At 36.7% G+C, this 17,736-nt stretch overlaps 1 pseudogene; it reads left to right on the top strand.

Moving 5' to 3' along the window:
* The window catches only part of LOC121319001, a 33,509-nt pseudogene extending 16,755 nt beyond the window's left edge, over positions 1-16,754 (top strand).
* The last annotated feature ends 982 nt before the right edge of the window (positions 16,755-17,736 follow it).

Raw genomic sequence — 17,736 nt, 5'->3', positions numbered from 1 at the left:
TGCCAAACCAACACACAATAGCCTACTGGTTGCATAAACCCAAACAGGAGAGAAATGTAGAAATGCATTAGAGTTCAATAACTTGATATTCAGAATGGACAAAAATAGAACAAATAATATGGATTCTTTGTGGAAAAAAAGAGGAGGCTCTTCAGTAACACAAGGTCCTTGATGAAAGTCACCCTTTAGGCAGAGTTGAAGGTTTATAAATATGACTGCAAGCCTTCTTTAGACCCATGACCCTTAACTTTCATGTGTGCTAGTTATGCAGACATAAAAAGGAAATCTTTTAAAAACCGGTGAAGGTTTATGGGCCGTCTTCAGAGACCTCAGGGGATCCTTAAAAGAAAAGGAGTGTTAATAATTGCTGACGTGAGGCCTAGAAGACTTCATGGAAAATTGTTTTCTGGTGGTACAACAACAAAGGATTCCTTTAAAAGATATCATAAGTGCACGGGGCCTTTCGTTTCAAAGCATTGACCCAGTCCTCCTACACGTTTTTTAATAAACCACCAGTGCTTCACAGTGAGAAGGGTTTGCAAGTAAGTGATGAACACTTATCTATTATTTAAAGCTAGATTTTTTTTTATCTGTGCATAGCAGATATACTCTTGAAATCACATTTACTGATAGCACAATTCCTTCACATATCTTTCAAGATATCTGTTCATTTGTTTAACATACTGTAGTTAGAGGTATTTTACCACAACAAAGCGTACTTATTTATGAGTGTTCATACTAGTTAAAACACCAAACAAGTATTTTGCCGACTGAGAAACAGAAGACCTTGAAGGTATAACTGTTTTCCTGTTGCTTGCTATTTTTTTTCTTTTTACAACACAAACCAAAGTGAAGTGATTACTCAGTTTACTAGCCATTAACAGACTTTGTTTTACCAGCTATAGGTTTTCTGATGGCCTTCAGTTGTCTATCCTACAGCAGACTACCTGTATGTAGTGTGGACTATAGTGTGATTAAATATTGCAATACAGTCAATCAATATATCAATCTTTATTTCATATAGCACCTTTCACAGTGGACCACCATCACAAAGTGCTTTACAAGATGCAGCAAATTCAAGAAAGTCCATAATACTTCAAATACAGAGAAATGCATAATACATGATATACAGGGTCCGATATTCGAAAGGTTTGCGCACCGCGCAGAGGGGTATGTGAGTCTCAAATGGCCGTTGTGCCGAAATTGTGCCAAGTTGCCATATTTGAAACGTCCTTTTGCGCATCACAATCCATTCTGTGCAGAAATAAAATCCATGCATCGCGCAATATGGGGTGAGTGGCCGACAATATGCATGATCCTGGTATATTTGAAGGTATGCCTCAAGCACAAAACCAGGTTTGTGACGTGTAGACTAAGGATTGTAAAAGGACTGCGTTAACTCAGCGCACACTACCATTCCAGCACTGACTACAAACAGGCGCCAACAGCACAGCAGAACAACGCAGTTAAACGAGGCAGTCTTCCCAGCGACAGAGAGTGGAAGTGACAGCGAGTGGGAGAAGTGCAGGCGTGGAAAAGTACAGAGCAGTTTAGAAGCAGTTTGAAAGCAGGCTGACAGCTGTAGAAGAAACTAAACTTCAAAAAAAAAAAAAAAAAAAAACCTCAACATGGTCTTCAAGCCAGTAATCTGTGACACCTGCTTGATGTGGGAAATCCGAGAAAACCCAGCGGAGCTAAACCAAGTGTGCGTAAAATGCAGCGCGATCCATGACTTGCATAAACTAGTAAGTATGCTAAAAATGGAGCTGGAAGAAGTATGACAGCAACAGGATCTGGAGGAAGTGGCACACCCACAATTCATGGAAGTCTGCATCACTCCTAACAGACTGAAAGCCACCAGGGAGATAGAAGGTCAGAACAGCTGGGTTCAGGTAGGCAGAAGCAGGGAAAAAAAGAAACTTCGTCAAACACAACCACCAGAAATCAAAACAACCAACAAATTTGAGTCACTTCAGAATTTTGATGAGCAGAACCAACAACAAGAGAACGAAAGGATCCAGGACCCTATTGACAGTGGTGACCAGACAGCAAAAAGAAGGGAGGTCATGATTGTTGGGGACTCCATATTGAGAAACACAGCAAGTTCAATTCGCAGTTTGGACCCCCTTACTACAACAGTGTGCTGCCTTCCGGGAGCCTCGGTCAAGCACATCACTGAGAACGTGGACAGGCTCCTAGAACGAACAGGAGACGACCCGGTAGTAGTTGTCCACATCAGTACAAACAACATTGGAAGAGACAGAACAAAATACCTGCAAAGCAAATTCAGAAAGTTAGGAACGAAATTAAAAAAGAAAACCAAAACTGTGGTATTTTCTGGTATACTCCCGGCACCTTGCAAAGGACCATATGGACAGCTGGAAATAATTAATCAAAACGCATGGCTGATGACGTGGTGCACACGGGAAGGCTTCACCTATCTTGATCATTGGACCACATTCTACAACAAGGACTATCTGTATAGACGGGACGGACTGCACTTAAATAACAAGGGAACCAGTCTACTTGGAGAAAAGATCCTCGAGCAGGTTCAGAAGCATTTAAACTAGAAAGGAAGGGTGGAGATATCAACAAAAAAACAGAAGGGAGACCGCATCAAAACAAGAACAACAACTCAGGTAAGACAACGATTAAATGTATTTATCTAAATGCTAGAAGTATCAGAAACAAAATTCTAGAACTTGAAGCTACTGCTCTAACAAGTAACTATGATGTGATAGGTGTTACAGAAACTTGGTTGTCTGAGAGTGATGGGGACGAATATAATATTTGTGGGTATACACTGTATATGAAAGACAGGCAGGACAGAAGAGGAGGAGGGGTAGCGCTATACATAAGAAACAGTCTTGAAGCCCAGGTGTTAAACCTGGACAAAGAAAATAAAGCCGAATCAATATGGGTCAGAATAACGGACAAAAATTCAAAGGGCATAATAATAGGAGCATGCTATAGACCGCCAGATTCAGACGGTGAGCAAAATAATCTGTTATACAATGACATTAGAAATGCGTGTAGCAAAGGAGAAGCCATACTAATGGGGGATTTCAACTTCCCCCATATAAAATGGGAAAACCCGATGGGTAGCACGAAGGATGAAATAGAAATGGTGGAAATGACAAATGACTGCTTCCTAACACAATTTGTCAAGGCACCGACTAGAGGGGAGGCATGCCTTGATTTAGTCTTTTCAAATAACAAAGACAGAATAACTAAAACAGAGGTCAGAGAACCACTGGCAAACTCAGACCACAACATGGTCTCATTTGAAGTGTTTTTTAAATCCCCAAAAGTAATGACTAAAGCTAAGGTTTACAATTTTAGAAAAGCAAACTATGAAGGTATGAAACAGAGACTAACAGAAGTAGATTGGAGTAAAATAGAGAAAACACCCACAGAAGAAGGATGGTTATTCTTCAAAAATGTAGTACTAGAGGCGCAAAACAATTACGTCCCTAAAGTAGACAAATCTAAATGTAAAACTAAATTGCCAAAATGGTTTAATAGATCAATTAAAAAAAAAAATATTCAGCGAAAAAAGGCACTTTACAGAGCATTAAAAAAGGACCAAAAAGAAAGTACGCAGAAAGAGTACACAGAACTGCAAACGCAAGTCAAAAAGGAAGTTAGAAAGGCCAAGAGAGAAATAGAAATGAACATTGCTAAGGGAGCTAAAACCAATTCCAAAATGTTTTTCCAATATTACAACAGCAAGCGAACATTCAAAGAGGAGATTAAATGTTTAAGAGATACAAATGGCAAAATTGTAGATGAAGAAAAAAAATAGCAAATATATTAAATGATTACTTTTCACAAGTTTTTACAAAGGAAGATACTGACAACATGCCCCACATGTCATCCAGTTCCTATCCAGTTTTAAATAACTTTTGCATAACTGAGGCAGAAGTGTTAAAGGGACTAGGAGCTCTTAAAATAAACAAATCCCCTGGGCCGGATGAGATCCTCCCAATAGTACTCAAAGAAATGAAAGAAGTTATTTACAAACCGCTAACCAAGATCATGCAACAGTCTCTTGACACAGGGATGGTACCGACAGACTGGAAAATTGCAAATGTAATACCGATCCACAAAAAGGGAAACAAAACTGAACCAGGTAACTACAAACCAGTAAGCCTGACTTCTATTATATGCAAACTTATGGAAACTATAATAAGATCCAAAATGGAAAATTACCTATATGGTAACAGTATCCTGGGAGACAGTCAACATGGTTTTAGAAAAGGGAGATCGTGTCTAACTAACTTGCTTGATTTTTTTGAGGATGCAACATCGATAATGGATAATTGCAAAGCATATGACATGGTTTATTTAGATTTCCAGAAAGCTTTTGACAAAGTCCCGCACAAAAGATTAATTCTCAGACTGAATGCAGTTGGGATTCAAGGAAACACATGTACATGGATTAGGGAGTGGTTAACATGTAGTTTTCTAGACACAGGAGTCGTTGTTTTATAATCTATAATATATAGACGATGGCTTGTGTGCCCCACAAAGTCTTTGCAAAAAGTGTGCACAAATATATTAGTACTTGTATGACCCCAAACTGGTTGCTGACTATGCAATATCATCCTATTTGTAAAAAGTTTTTTTAGTAGATCAGTCAATATCATCAGGATCTCTCTCTCTCTCTCTCTCTCTCTCTCTCTCTCTCTCTCTCTCTCTCTCTCTCTCTCTCTCTCTCTCTCTCTCTCTCTCTCTCTCTCCTTTTGTTATTTATTAGCCTTGTAGTCACATTGAGATAAAAACCTAGGTGAGACCTAGCCAAGCAGGTAGCAGCAACTCAATCAGGCTACAAGAACAAGTACACAATAAAATACAATTAAGACACAGGCAAATCACATTTAAAACAATAATCAAAATACACAAAAAGTTTTCTAAATGAATTAAGCAGAAATACTTCGAACATATTACCACTACATTGCATAATCTATTGTGATTTTCATTAAGTGTTTAGTAAAAATATAGCATTAAAAGAAAAAGCACCTGCAAATGTGTGAGACAGCAGCCCGCTGTATGTCCTACCAAACACTGCATCAGAACCAATAGCACGTTCCCATTACACAGTGATTAATTAAAAATCACCCTTCTATAATTTCCCTCCCAATATTAGTATCTGGAAGTGTATTTACTGTATTACAGTAATTAACACATGGGTGGATACTCTGATAGCCTAATAATAAAAAAAAAAAATTTAAAAAGCTTCTAGCCTCAGCAGTTTGCAGTAGCCACTTGTCGACTCAGAGAGGCGATATTGAAGGAATGTTTATCTATAGGTATTACAATTGAACAGAAAAACGAGAATGCATCTCCCTGCTCTTCCAATGTAAACAGTTTCTTAAGTTGGAAGGTAATTTTGACATTATCTCCAGCAATTGTTGCAGAGAGATTGAAAACAAACAGAAATCTGTGCAGAAAGAGCAGGCATGGATTTTATGTCCATTCATTCCTGTAATTAAAAAAAAAAAAAAAAAAAACATGTAATGTTGTTAAAATGAATACAGATCAAGTTGGAGAACAGGTCTGAAATTACCTTACAAGCGTTTTCATAAAGATCTATATTTATAACCTTTACTCTTTCTAAAGATAAATACTTAAGATCTGTATGGATTTAGTTATAAATATATGTGCCTATTCTCTTTTTATGGTTATTCTGAAATGTGATGCCAATTTTTGGTAAAGGAAATATGTGAACATTTGGTTTAAAAGTGTTCAGTTGGTGTCAGCAGCAGTAGCTTTGTTAGCGATTTTACGTCATTCTTTATGCAGAACTGTGCTTTATAGTCTGTCTAATAAAATTTACAATCATTAAGTATATGTAGATGATAGTGTGTCTCATGGGTTTTCCTAATTGGAGCTGCACTATTAAAGAATGAAACACATTCAAAAGATCAGTGCAAAAATATATATATATATATATATATATTATATATATATATATATATATATATTATATAATATATATATAATATATATATATTTTCCCTTAAAATCTGTCAAGATATTCCTTCAGTCACAGTCAACTGGAATCCTGCAGCTTATCTCACAATTGCATCCATTCCTGGCTGATCACTTTGGCTGGACTGGAAATTCAAGGAGTGGAGCTCTGTCTATCACTTGTGAAGAGTTAATTGGACTAATTATAAATAAAATGCAATCTGCAGTTATTGAAGAAATTAACACTGCCAAGTATATCTCTATCCATATAGGCAGTAAACCTGATCACTCTCACCATCGTGTGCTAGATAGACATTAAGTGTGCACCGGTTGAACAGTTTTTGACTTTCAATCCAATAACAAGGACGCCAGTCTTATGACAACATTGCAATTATGCCTGGAAAATATAAACATGTCCAAGCATGGCTGAATGGGTTAAAAGCAGCTGATATTCCTTGTGCTGGACATTCATCGAATCTGGATGGAAACAAAGCAGCTGAAAGTTGTGTGGATTTGATCCCTTCTTTAAATTCTGTCAGTGATGTACAGTTTCTTCTAGTTTTCTAATTACCACAGAGACATACTTAATCAAAGCCTGGGGAAGAATATATTGTTAAGCAATTATCAGACACAAGATGGTCATCAAGATATGGTGCTGCTAAGGAGTTTAAGAAAGGCTAAGCAAGTTTGATGACTAGACCATGCAATTGGAATAGCAGTTGCAGAAGCTGAAGTGTAAAGCCGATATTACTGTGAATAACTGGTTTGGCTTTCTGACAGGGATTCCTGTGACATCAAGACCAAGACAAAATGCTCTCCTGTCTCCTAGCCCTTCAGATTTGGATTTCCCAGCAGAGGTGCTTCACTTTGATGAATTTGTGATTAAGAAGGAGAAAACATCTCATCCTTACTGCTCCTGTGATTTCCCCATTTCCAGATGTGGCACTGCCCTGTACATTTATTTGTCCTTAATGTGCACTAACTGCTCAATGGTCCCCTTTTGGGGCTGGTAAAATGAAGGCTCAACTTGAGTCAGTCAGTGAATTGAAAAGTTAAAGGTGAAGTAGAAAATATGCATTAGCTGCAACTAGTATGTCTGCTTGCCTAAAATACTGCAGTTACATTTTTTTTTTTAATCTGAAAAAGTGGCTGTATTAATGCTGCAGGTATTCCACCCACCAGCTGTTTTATTGCAACTGATGTCTACTTAACATTTTTTCAAAGTGTTACAGGAATTATTTCATCTTAATATCAAAATATATGGAATGCATGTCCATTTCTAAAAGGAAAACGATTTTTCAAGTTTTGCTTCTTTAGCCTTCCATGCCAGTTACCTCTTACATTTCCACCTGGCTCCACATTACACAAACTGATGTTGCTATAGATATTTGAAATCCCACAGGTAAATGCTTGCCTTCAAGCATCTTATGAACTCATTATATCTAAACGACCATCTGTAAATTATTTCTTTTTCAGTGCACTCTGTACGTATGTTTCTTTTCTACTGCTCTGTTATTGAGGGACACATTGCAATATAAATTAAAGTTGAATTAAAAGCTCTTCTGGTTACTGCACTTTGTGTGGCGGAAAATTACATTAGTTATGAACTTGTCTGGGGAATGAACAAGATGTTATACATATGGCAGTGTAATGTTATAAGCAAAATACAGTTTTCATCACTTTCTGTTTACTGATTGATTCAAATTCAGAATGGGTGATTTGCCATCATTGCAACCCATTTCGTTGGGCCAAAAGCAGATAAATGCCTTAATCTCAATCCCCAGTGAAACCAAAGTGGATTTTTTTTTTCCGCAGCACGGTTTTCCACGTGAACAAGTTCCATTGTTTTTTGAGGATTATACTTTCTGTATTCTGATATTCAAAGATATCTGTGAAATGGAAGTAGAACATGACAACCACAAAATACACTCCTATCCCATATTTTCAACCTGTTGTTCCATATTGATTTTCAATGAAAATGCAAATGCTAGGATTGGTAATAACTGCAGATAACATGATTCTAGTTTAAATAATTTAAACTTGATTTGAAGATTGTTCATCGTCATGTTTATTGCCGTATCATTAACATTACAAGTGGAGAATGTCAAAGTTAGGCAGCTAATGACACCAAAGCAGCTTGTTCACATCTGGTATGTACATTACATCGTTAGGTAGGAGATCACTAAATTACACCTATGGAGACATTTCTAAAGAAAAAATATTAATCATAATTATAGGGTTATGTAATCATAGAATGAAAATGTTATTATCTTAATAATCTTCAGATTCTCAGCTGTAAAATTCTCTTTTTTATTTTTTTTTACATTGACCACTTTTTTAACCTTTTAAATTGCATTCGCTGCTTCAAGACGGCTTCACATGTACCCACATGAATCCACTCAGAACTAATTTTCTCATTATCCTCCTGCTCACTGGTAAATCCACCTCAGTTACATATGTGAGCAGGAGGATGATGGGAAATGTAGTTCTGAGAGGTCCATACAGCTACATGTGAAGCCATCTCAAGGAAGTGAATGCAATTTAAAAGTTAAAACAGTGGTCAAAATGTAAAAAAAAACAAAAAAACTAAAAATTAACACACACCTTACGTAAACAGTTGTAGCAACACATGGGAACATGTAACACAATAAAATAAAAAGATCCTTATGTACCCTTTAATGCCGAATAGGACCACAACTTTAATTCACCATCCGGGGGAATGTCTGGTACATGAAGGGGAGGTTGCAGCAGGTATGATTTGGCCATGGGGTCCTGCTCTTTCCTGGTGGAGCAACTTCATAGGAGAAGATTGGGCCTGAGTCTCCAAGACCAGGGGGCACACCTTTGCAGAGGTGAAGAAGCAAACTACACAGGCATGAAGAAATAAAGAATACCTTTGGTTTTAATTGTTGAGAATGGTTAGTTGATGACATGGGACTATTGCCCTGCCTCCTAAACTATTTGTTTATCAACGTATGTATGTATTTATTGAGTTTGTTAATCTGGATAAGACATTTAAATCTCAGATAATCCTCAAGCACATTGCAGTACCCACCATACCAGTTTGGTTTTCACTTTATTTTGAGTGTTGCTCATTAAGACAATCCCTTCAAGGTTATTCAGGACCCTTCATTGTGTCACAGTTTGTTTTACATAAATAAAAGTATCAATATCTGTAGATGATTTAGGATAAGAAAGCATCTACTTCTCCTTCAGTTCAAAGAAAATAAATATGCTCTGGAAATAAACCAAAAGATAATTATACCCCAGAGGCAAGCATGCATGCTCAGCTTGGCATTCACATTTACTCCCCTGCAGCTTTTTAGAAAATACACCTCCAAATAACTTCCCAATTTAAAATGACTTGACTATCTGTGGATGCTTTTTAAAACTCTTATACACAAAACTGTTGCACTCTTATATACAATAAGATATTCTCTAGGGATCTGTTATTATTTAATGGGCATCTCACAATCACAGTAACATTTAATATACTGCTCGTGTTTTGTAACCAGTTAAAACATGACTATTATTATTTATTGTGTCTTTAAGATGATAATCTGAGTAACGGTTATTTTAGATTGCTATTCTTTTATTTATTTTTTTCAGATTTTTGTGATAGGCAACACAGGGGCCTGGACCATTGTGGTGAAATACAAAATAGATCTGCCCCCTATCAAGGATCCGTAGGGGTCCAAACGTCCTGGACCAAACACTGGGACCCAAAACAGTTACACCCATCCCTTGCTCAATAAAAACGAGTCAAAAAGAAAACATCCAACCACCCTATATTGTCCCGACACAACAAAAAAAAATAAGAAAAAAAACTTCAAACCTGTTCCTGAATATTGTCCCAGTGCTGATCCATCCCCAAAACAAAGTTCTTCTTTCAAATGGTCATTTTCCCGAAGTAAATATTCCACTATATCATGTCATCCCCCCCCCCCCCCCCCCCCAAGGTGGCACGTTCTGCCTGCACACACCCCTCCTGGTTCTTCCTGTCTTCCATGTTCCTCTCTGCTCACTAATCCAGCCCCTTATATAGCCCTGCATGGATGGCCATTGGCTGTGGCGCTAACCAGGTGGGACTTTCTGTTGCTTGAACAAACGTGCTCTGCACAACAGTCAACCACAACACACATCAAACCAACTGGGTGTTGAGATAAGCAGATTCCAATAAAAAATAAAAACAACAAAAAACAAAATCCATAAAAAATTTGTCACTTGTGACACATGCTTGCTTGCAAACACACACTGTTACCTTTATTTGTTTGTGTTTTGTGGGTTACCAAATCTAAGTATTTAAATCATTTTTTATGGCAGTAGAGATAGTCCTGAAGATGACTCTTCAAGATATACAGTATGTTATGAAAAAGGTACTTCTTAAATGTAATGTTATATAAATTGTCAAAAATAATAGTTGATAACATTTTATTTGTAAAATATGTTTTGCTGTACCAGTGCAGTTTCTTAAAAAAAAAATTAAAAAAATAAAAGTGAGGATTTGATACTGTGATAAATGAATGCAAAATATGCTGACTTAAGGACCAAAAAACTAATCAGAAAAGAAGTTCAAAAGCTGTCTAGATTGGATCATTTGACAACAAAGCCCCAATCCTAACCTAAATAGAGCACTGCAAACACAGCATTAATTTGTCATGACAAATGACCAAAACTCAATCGCCCTGAAGGCAATTAAAAATCACTTGTGAATCACACTTTAATCCAGCTGCTTGTACTGTAGATAAAGTTCCACACCAGCTCCCTCATATAAGCAGCTTTTGGGGCAGCATCTTACTGGGAATGCAAATTATTGTGACAATTATGGAAAGAAGTAAAAGAAACGTACAAACGCAAGCCTTATTAATGACGACCTACTTATTGCATTAACTACATTTAAATTTAGCCTCATTTTTGCTCACTGTATACTGTTGGCATATTAATGGCCTTTTGGTCACAAGTAAAGTGTGGTGGTCTTGGAAAACATTAATTTACATAACAAAACCACCATGCTTGAATGACAAACATTTTAAATAAAAAAAAATTCCAGTAGATTAAAACATGAATTATGAATGGATCTGCAAAGTCGTTAATGAGTTTCTAATTACAGTAACTGCATGTCTTTGTCATTGGGATATTTACTTTGCTTCTGTTGAAAGAGTCTGACCTTAACAGTTTTAAATGTCAAATTTAAAAACAGAAATAGAGGTACAAAAATTTACATTATCACATTATCAGATTTTTATTTAAGATTGGAAAGATGGCACAAATAAATTTAGGGGAGGCCAGTGGTTATCAAAACTTTATTTGTGATAACACTTAACTGTTTCTTTCAAAACTCAACCATACTATGTAAAAGGATACAGCATGTGCAATTGATACACTGAATCTATCTGATTAGGTATGTTATACAGTGTTCACTTCAGCCTACCCCACTTGTTATCAAAACCCGGTTCTTTTTTCAGAATAACCTACCTGTACCTGTCACATTTCTTTTAACCCCCCATGTTCTCCTTAATTTAGCATGCCCACTTACGTTGCATGACGACTGCAGTTTTTATCAGGAGAACTGAAGGCCAACTCCAATCCCATAATATAGCAAGATGCCTCTTTACACCACAGAGCTGTTGGCAAGCTGCTGGTCCCAGGAGGACAAAGGCCAGCCCTGCAGGTGGCTGCAGCAGGACAGTAACGTCTGTTGTTGTGTGACAAGGAGAAACAGTCTCTGATAATTTTGCCCTAACCAGCAGGAATGCCAGAGCTGAGCCCATTCCTTTTGAGTTAAAAGATGCCTCGTTTACGGCAGTTATGGCCAGGAAGGTTTTGTGTTTCAAAAAGATTGTTTACAGGCATTTCTCCATGCTGTCTACACAAAAATAGCCCTATCCCTAAGAACCAATCACATCTTCATAGACAAGGATGTTATATGTAAAGAACATACTGTACTGTACATGTCAGAGTATATATATACACACACTGCTATGCAAAAGTTTCAGGCATGTTGCATTTTTCCATCCACCAACAGTCCAAAGCATCTTTGACCACTGTTCCATAGTCCAATTTCTGTGTTCTTGTGCACATTTTAGCCTTTTAGTCTTGTTCCCCTTTCTTAACAAAGGTATTCTTTCTGCAACACATCCTTTAAGTTCTGATTTCAAGAGTGACCTTCGTACTGTTGATTTGATGGACAATGACACCTGTGTGGATAATATCTCAAATATTGCTTATCCTTGTTAGACAGCTTTTTGGGTCTTCCAGTCCTGGGTTTGTCAATTACAGATGATGATTCTCTGTACTTGTTGATTATGCTTCGGATACCACACTTTGAAAATCGAATGATGGGAGCCATTTCACTCAATGTTTTTCCTTCTTTATGCAAGACAAGGTTGTTATAATAGTAGAAAACACTAGTGGAGGCTTTGAGTAAATTGTTCATGCTCATAATGCATCAGAGTAGAAAAATGCAACATGTCTAAGACATTTGCACAGCAGTGTATATAACAATGATTCATTTTTGTTATTGCAATATCATAGCTACAGATTTGCTGATGAAGCCAAATATACATTTTATACAAATATACAATCCCATAAGGCATTTAGAACATTTAACCCTAACAAGCTTTCATAGAAACAAGCAGACATCGAAGTAAGAAAATGTATTGTATGAACATGCAGCTTGTGCTTGTAATAAATATAACAGAAGCAGCAGCATCTTTCTGTAGTTGACGAATGTTCAAACACTCTTGCCATAATTGTAGTTAATTGAAAAACATACTGTACTGTTCAAATGTTTGATTGAAAAAATCATGCTAACACTTAAGGGCTAATCAATGAAAGGCAATGTATCACTGATGTAGGCTGTTGCGTATTTAATTAAACCAGTAATTATAATGTTAACATAATCTTTATAATCATTTCAGAATTAACCTTTCAACACCCAGGAGCTTTTCTAATATAAGAGTGTTTTTATAGAAATTCATTAGTCAGCCAGGTTTATACTGCTTTACTGATGAATAGCTCTAACATATGCCTTCTCTTATAAATAAAATATGGTATTGTTGCAAATAGAGCCAATGGTTGAAACTGGAATCAACTGACTAATTAATAACTAAAAATAACATACATTATACCAACACTATAAATTAACTTTGGCGATCAGTCGTCTACTGCATTTCGATTCTGTGAACAAACAATGCTTTGTACCTTTTAAGAGAAAGACTCTCTTGCCAAATGTTTCGTTTTTAACTTGCTTTATTGTGGCATATGCATCTATTGTTTTCATAACCAGTAGTCGATAATGTACTTATAATCAAAACATGTTTTCTATTTATTAGGACCCTCTGCATTTCCTAAGTAAGGTGTGCTAGAAATTGTATTATATTTATTAACAGAGTCTGAATAGTATAAGGTACATTAGTTATTGCTTGATACTCGATGCAATGAACTGTGGGAAATTAAGTTTTAACTTGGCCAGGCTACTGACCCTAATTAAAAAGGGACAGGTGGGTGAGACTTACACCACATTATGTAGCATGGGAATTGCTACAATGTGGTGGGTGGGATCACAAAGAAATTAAGGTTTTATTAGCAGCATGGAGTGATGTCGACATAAAAAAACAGCCAAGAAATATCTGAGTATATGAAAAAATTGTCAAAGTTCACAGAACAGCAGTGCAGTGCCGAGAGAAGATTAAAAAAAAATAAAAAAACCCAGGCCGAGTAAAAAAGAATTTAAAAGACAGTAACAACCGGAGCGGGAACTGCCAAAAAACATTCCCTTTTTTGAACAAATGGCCAGTGTTTTAGGCTGTCGTCCCATGAATGATCTTCAGGGTCTTTTGTACAACAGCTCCTTGGAGACTGTCAGTGTAAAAGACGAACAAGATCCCGTCTGTCGAGCAACAGGTAATGTTACATATCATTCATACATTGTAATTTACTGGAAAGCCTTGTACACCAGAGTAATATGTATTATTTAAAATACTACTAACATTGTTTTTTTTTTGTTTTTTTTAATAAAACAATTACTAATTTGTCTCACTCACACACACACACACACACTCATGCCATTTATTGTAGTGTGAGTATTCATTTGCTGGAGAAGAGTTACTGCTGAAATAACTAAACAAGCAAAAAATAATAATAAAAAATACACACAATTTCATTGCAGTTTCGAAGCTATGCATTTAAAAAAAATGCATTTACTTGTTAAATAAATGAATAAGTACATACATAAAAAAGACAATGCCATTTGCAGTGATGAATACTCATGCATAAATAATATAACTGGAGTAAGAATAATAAGTCTTGGTGATGATGAGGATGATGATAATTAGGAGGCACTGTGTTTACAAAAGTGCTACGGAACATTATTATTATTATTATTATTATTATTATTATTATTATTATTATTATTATTATTTTATTGTTATTATTATTATTATTATTATATTATTATTATTATTATTATTATTATTATTATTATTATTATTGTTGTTGTTGTTGTTGTTGTTGTTGTTGTTGTTGTTATTATTATTATTATTATTATTATTATTATTATTATCAGTGACCTGGGTTTTTATTACGCTGTCTACAATAGTGTAAAGCACATAGAAAAAAACAGCCACAAATGTCCTCTCTATATCAGCCTCCATCACTCACAGAGTTGTTTTTTGTCCATGCTTTTAAAAAAAAAAAGGCGAAGAACTTCCGACAATGGCTAGGTTTGCAAAAAGTTTAGGTACAGGGGCTGTGCCGGCGTGGCCCAGCCGCACCAGCAGTGGAAATGGGGCATAGAGTATTAATGTTTCAGTGAAATAACTGGGCACAGTGGAAAGACAACCTACCTCCATCACACATATCACAGACTGGACTGAATGTGCTTGCATTAATGGTGCTTTCGTGCATATGGACTGACCCACGTTTCTAATAGAGAAGCAGTTCCCTGTGGCCCCCATTGTACCATTTACCACAGTATATATAAAATAGAGGTTTATAACCCTCAATCTCAACAGTATTTTTAATTAAGATACACAATTTAACGTGATATTGTAATAGATACACTGTTGAAACTATAACCCTGCTACACTACTCTAGATTTAACTGATGCTGTGTGTTTAATTTAGTGATCACACGATAGTAGTTTTAGGCTGGGATAATTATTTGATTTAGGTCCACTGTTCTGTATGTGTTTTCACTATTTCTTATAAACAGTGGTGTAGTGCTAAATTGTATAGAGCTGGATCTTGGCTCTATATTCAAAACCTAATTTGCATTTCTGCCAGTACATTTTATCAAATTGAAAACATATGCAGCAGTAGTTATTTGAGACTTCACACATTAGTAATAAATACACATAAATACAAAACATTCAACTCAGCTTCCATATGCCAGCCATTAAAATAAGTAGCAAGGCACGTCCAAAAAAACAATATGTACTTTATCAAAAACTTTATCACATTAGCCAAATACTGATCATTTCAAACTATCACCTTTATATATTTTGACTTTACTTATAATTCTATTTTAAACGGGAAATAGAAGTAATATTTTTAAAAGTAGTGTGCACAATACGTGGCGTAATAAGCATGTATCATGTATTCTATTTCAATTGTAAGATACATGTATACAAAGCCATTGTGTTGCAGGGAGTTGGTGAAAGGTAAAAATCACCACCATTACAACAGCGCTATAGATTCGGTCGGCAAGGTATCATTTACCTAATAAATCTACTTGAGCCGTACATTGCCCATACCATCCAGCGTAGCCATGTGTTGACAGCTTTTTTGTTAGCGCTGCATTCCTATACTCAGTTGGCGATGCTGAAAATATCTCAAAGCCGCTGCATGCCATGCAGTCCGAAGGGTCTATCTCGCCCTAAAGAGATTTCTTAAAGTGTTCATCACATTTCCGGGAAATACAAGGGGAAACGCCATCACAGAGGGCTTCTATGCAGTCGCAGGTAATCTGCTAGGTTATATGCAATTTAAGGAATAGGTAGTCCCACTGTTATCGTTTATTAAGTAGGCTACATTATTATGCAGAGTTCCCCAACGTCATTGGTGCTGAGGACTACAGTCAGATCCCCATCAAGGTACCCTCAGGACCAAATGAGGTGGATTTTGTGAACAGGAAATCCTTTCACAGCATTAATGTACAGGTACTTATGACGTTATCACTGACATTAAATTAAAAATGAGCTATAATTCAGCAACTAATGCAATAATCCAACATTTTAATGACAATTATACAATGCCAGTGCTAGATAGTAGGTGTCAGACTTTGGATAATACTGTACATCATCCATGACTTGACCTCAATTATTCTCAGATGATCTGTGACTCCACCTGCCTCATTTCAAATACTGAAGCCAAGTGGCCAGGCTCTGTCCACAATTGGACAAGTGTCTACATTATGCCAGAGATTAGAGAAAGGTATAGGAAATAATCTCATTTGCCAGAAATCATTGCTTAAATTTTTATTTTATGAAGTGACCTAACAGTGTTCATCTCGTAGTTCATTATGATGGGGTCCTAATTGGAGACAGAGGCTACGCATGTAGACCCTTCTTCATGACCCCATACCCAGAACCAGCACAAGGGCCACAAGCACAATTCAGTGTGGCTCTTGCAAGGACAAGAGCCCAAATTGAAATGACCTTAGGGCAACTAAAGGCACAATTCAACTGTCTTTGTGGTCTGAGATTTATACCAGACAGAGCCTGCGACATCATTGTCGCATGTGCAGTGTGCCACAACATTGCAACCGTAAGAAAGGAATAGGTCCCAGTCTTCCAAGCCCAGCCCGAAGATGATGTGAATACTGTGCACTTGGATCAGCAGAACGGCCGAGCTGCAAGGGATCGCATTGCATACCACTACTTTGGTTAATGGATGTATGATTTATTTTACTTGTTTAATGGATGTATGATTTGTTTCCTTTTATTTTTTGTTAATCTTTGCCTTGTTAAGATCCCCCCAGTTTTCATAAACATTGCCAACAGTGAGCAATAACATGACAAAGCAAGAGCAAAATGTTCAAAAATGAATCTTTTATTTTGAATTTCATGGGTGGTCCTATTAATGGAAAAGCAAAAGGTTTATTTTTAGTACAGTTGTAATCCATGACAGACCACACCTCTCAGAATGGGTTTTTAAACAAAAGCCTTTCTTCACTTGTATCTCCTTTTCTAGTTTTCCGAAGGTAACACTTGTATAGAGACCTCACGTCTTCCTGGCTGTCCTGTCTCTCTAAAAGACAGCATTCATAATTCAGTTTAATGTGGTGGTCAATTGGTCACAACAGTCTTGCCTCTGCTTGCTACAATGGCACTGGTATGTCTTGAATGAGCAGTCACCTCTCTATTCCCAGCAGGTCCAGGCTCAACATGCTCTGGGTGTGGTTCAATTCCCTAAAGACATTTAAAGTTTAGTCCAATGTAACACTCAATGGAGAGACAGTTTAATCAACTGTGATTAGCATAGTTGAATAGGAGTAGTACTTCAGTTTTCACAAGTAGCTTTTCCCTCTTTAGGTATAGAGTACACTGATATGGTCTCCACATCATCGTCTGGATCAGCAGTCTGCTACAGAATATTAGGTATAATAGGAACTCAGGAACAATTTCATCTGTTTTAGATAACACACGCAATGTAGCCTACGTATAGCGAACCACTACATAACAGACCAGACACTATTAACTGACATCAGTAGGTTCCTCTGCTGGGTCCAAAATTATTGGTGGCAGCTGCAGCAGGGTCACTG

The sequence above is a fragment of the Polyodon spathula genome, chromosome 7, assembly GCF_017654505.1.
Source record: "Polyodon spathula isolate WHYD16114869_AA chromosome 7, ASM1765450v1, whole genome shotgun sequence".
In the NCBI taxonomy this organism is placed as follows: Eukaryota; Metazoa; Chordata; class Actinopteri; order Acipenseriformes; family Polyodontidae; genus Polyodon; species Polyodon spathula.
This window is presented reverse-complemented; position numbering and strand designations above follow the sequence as displayed.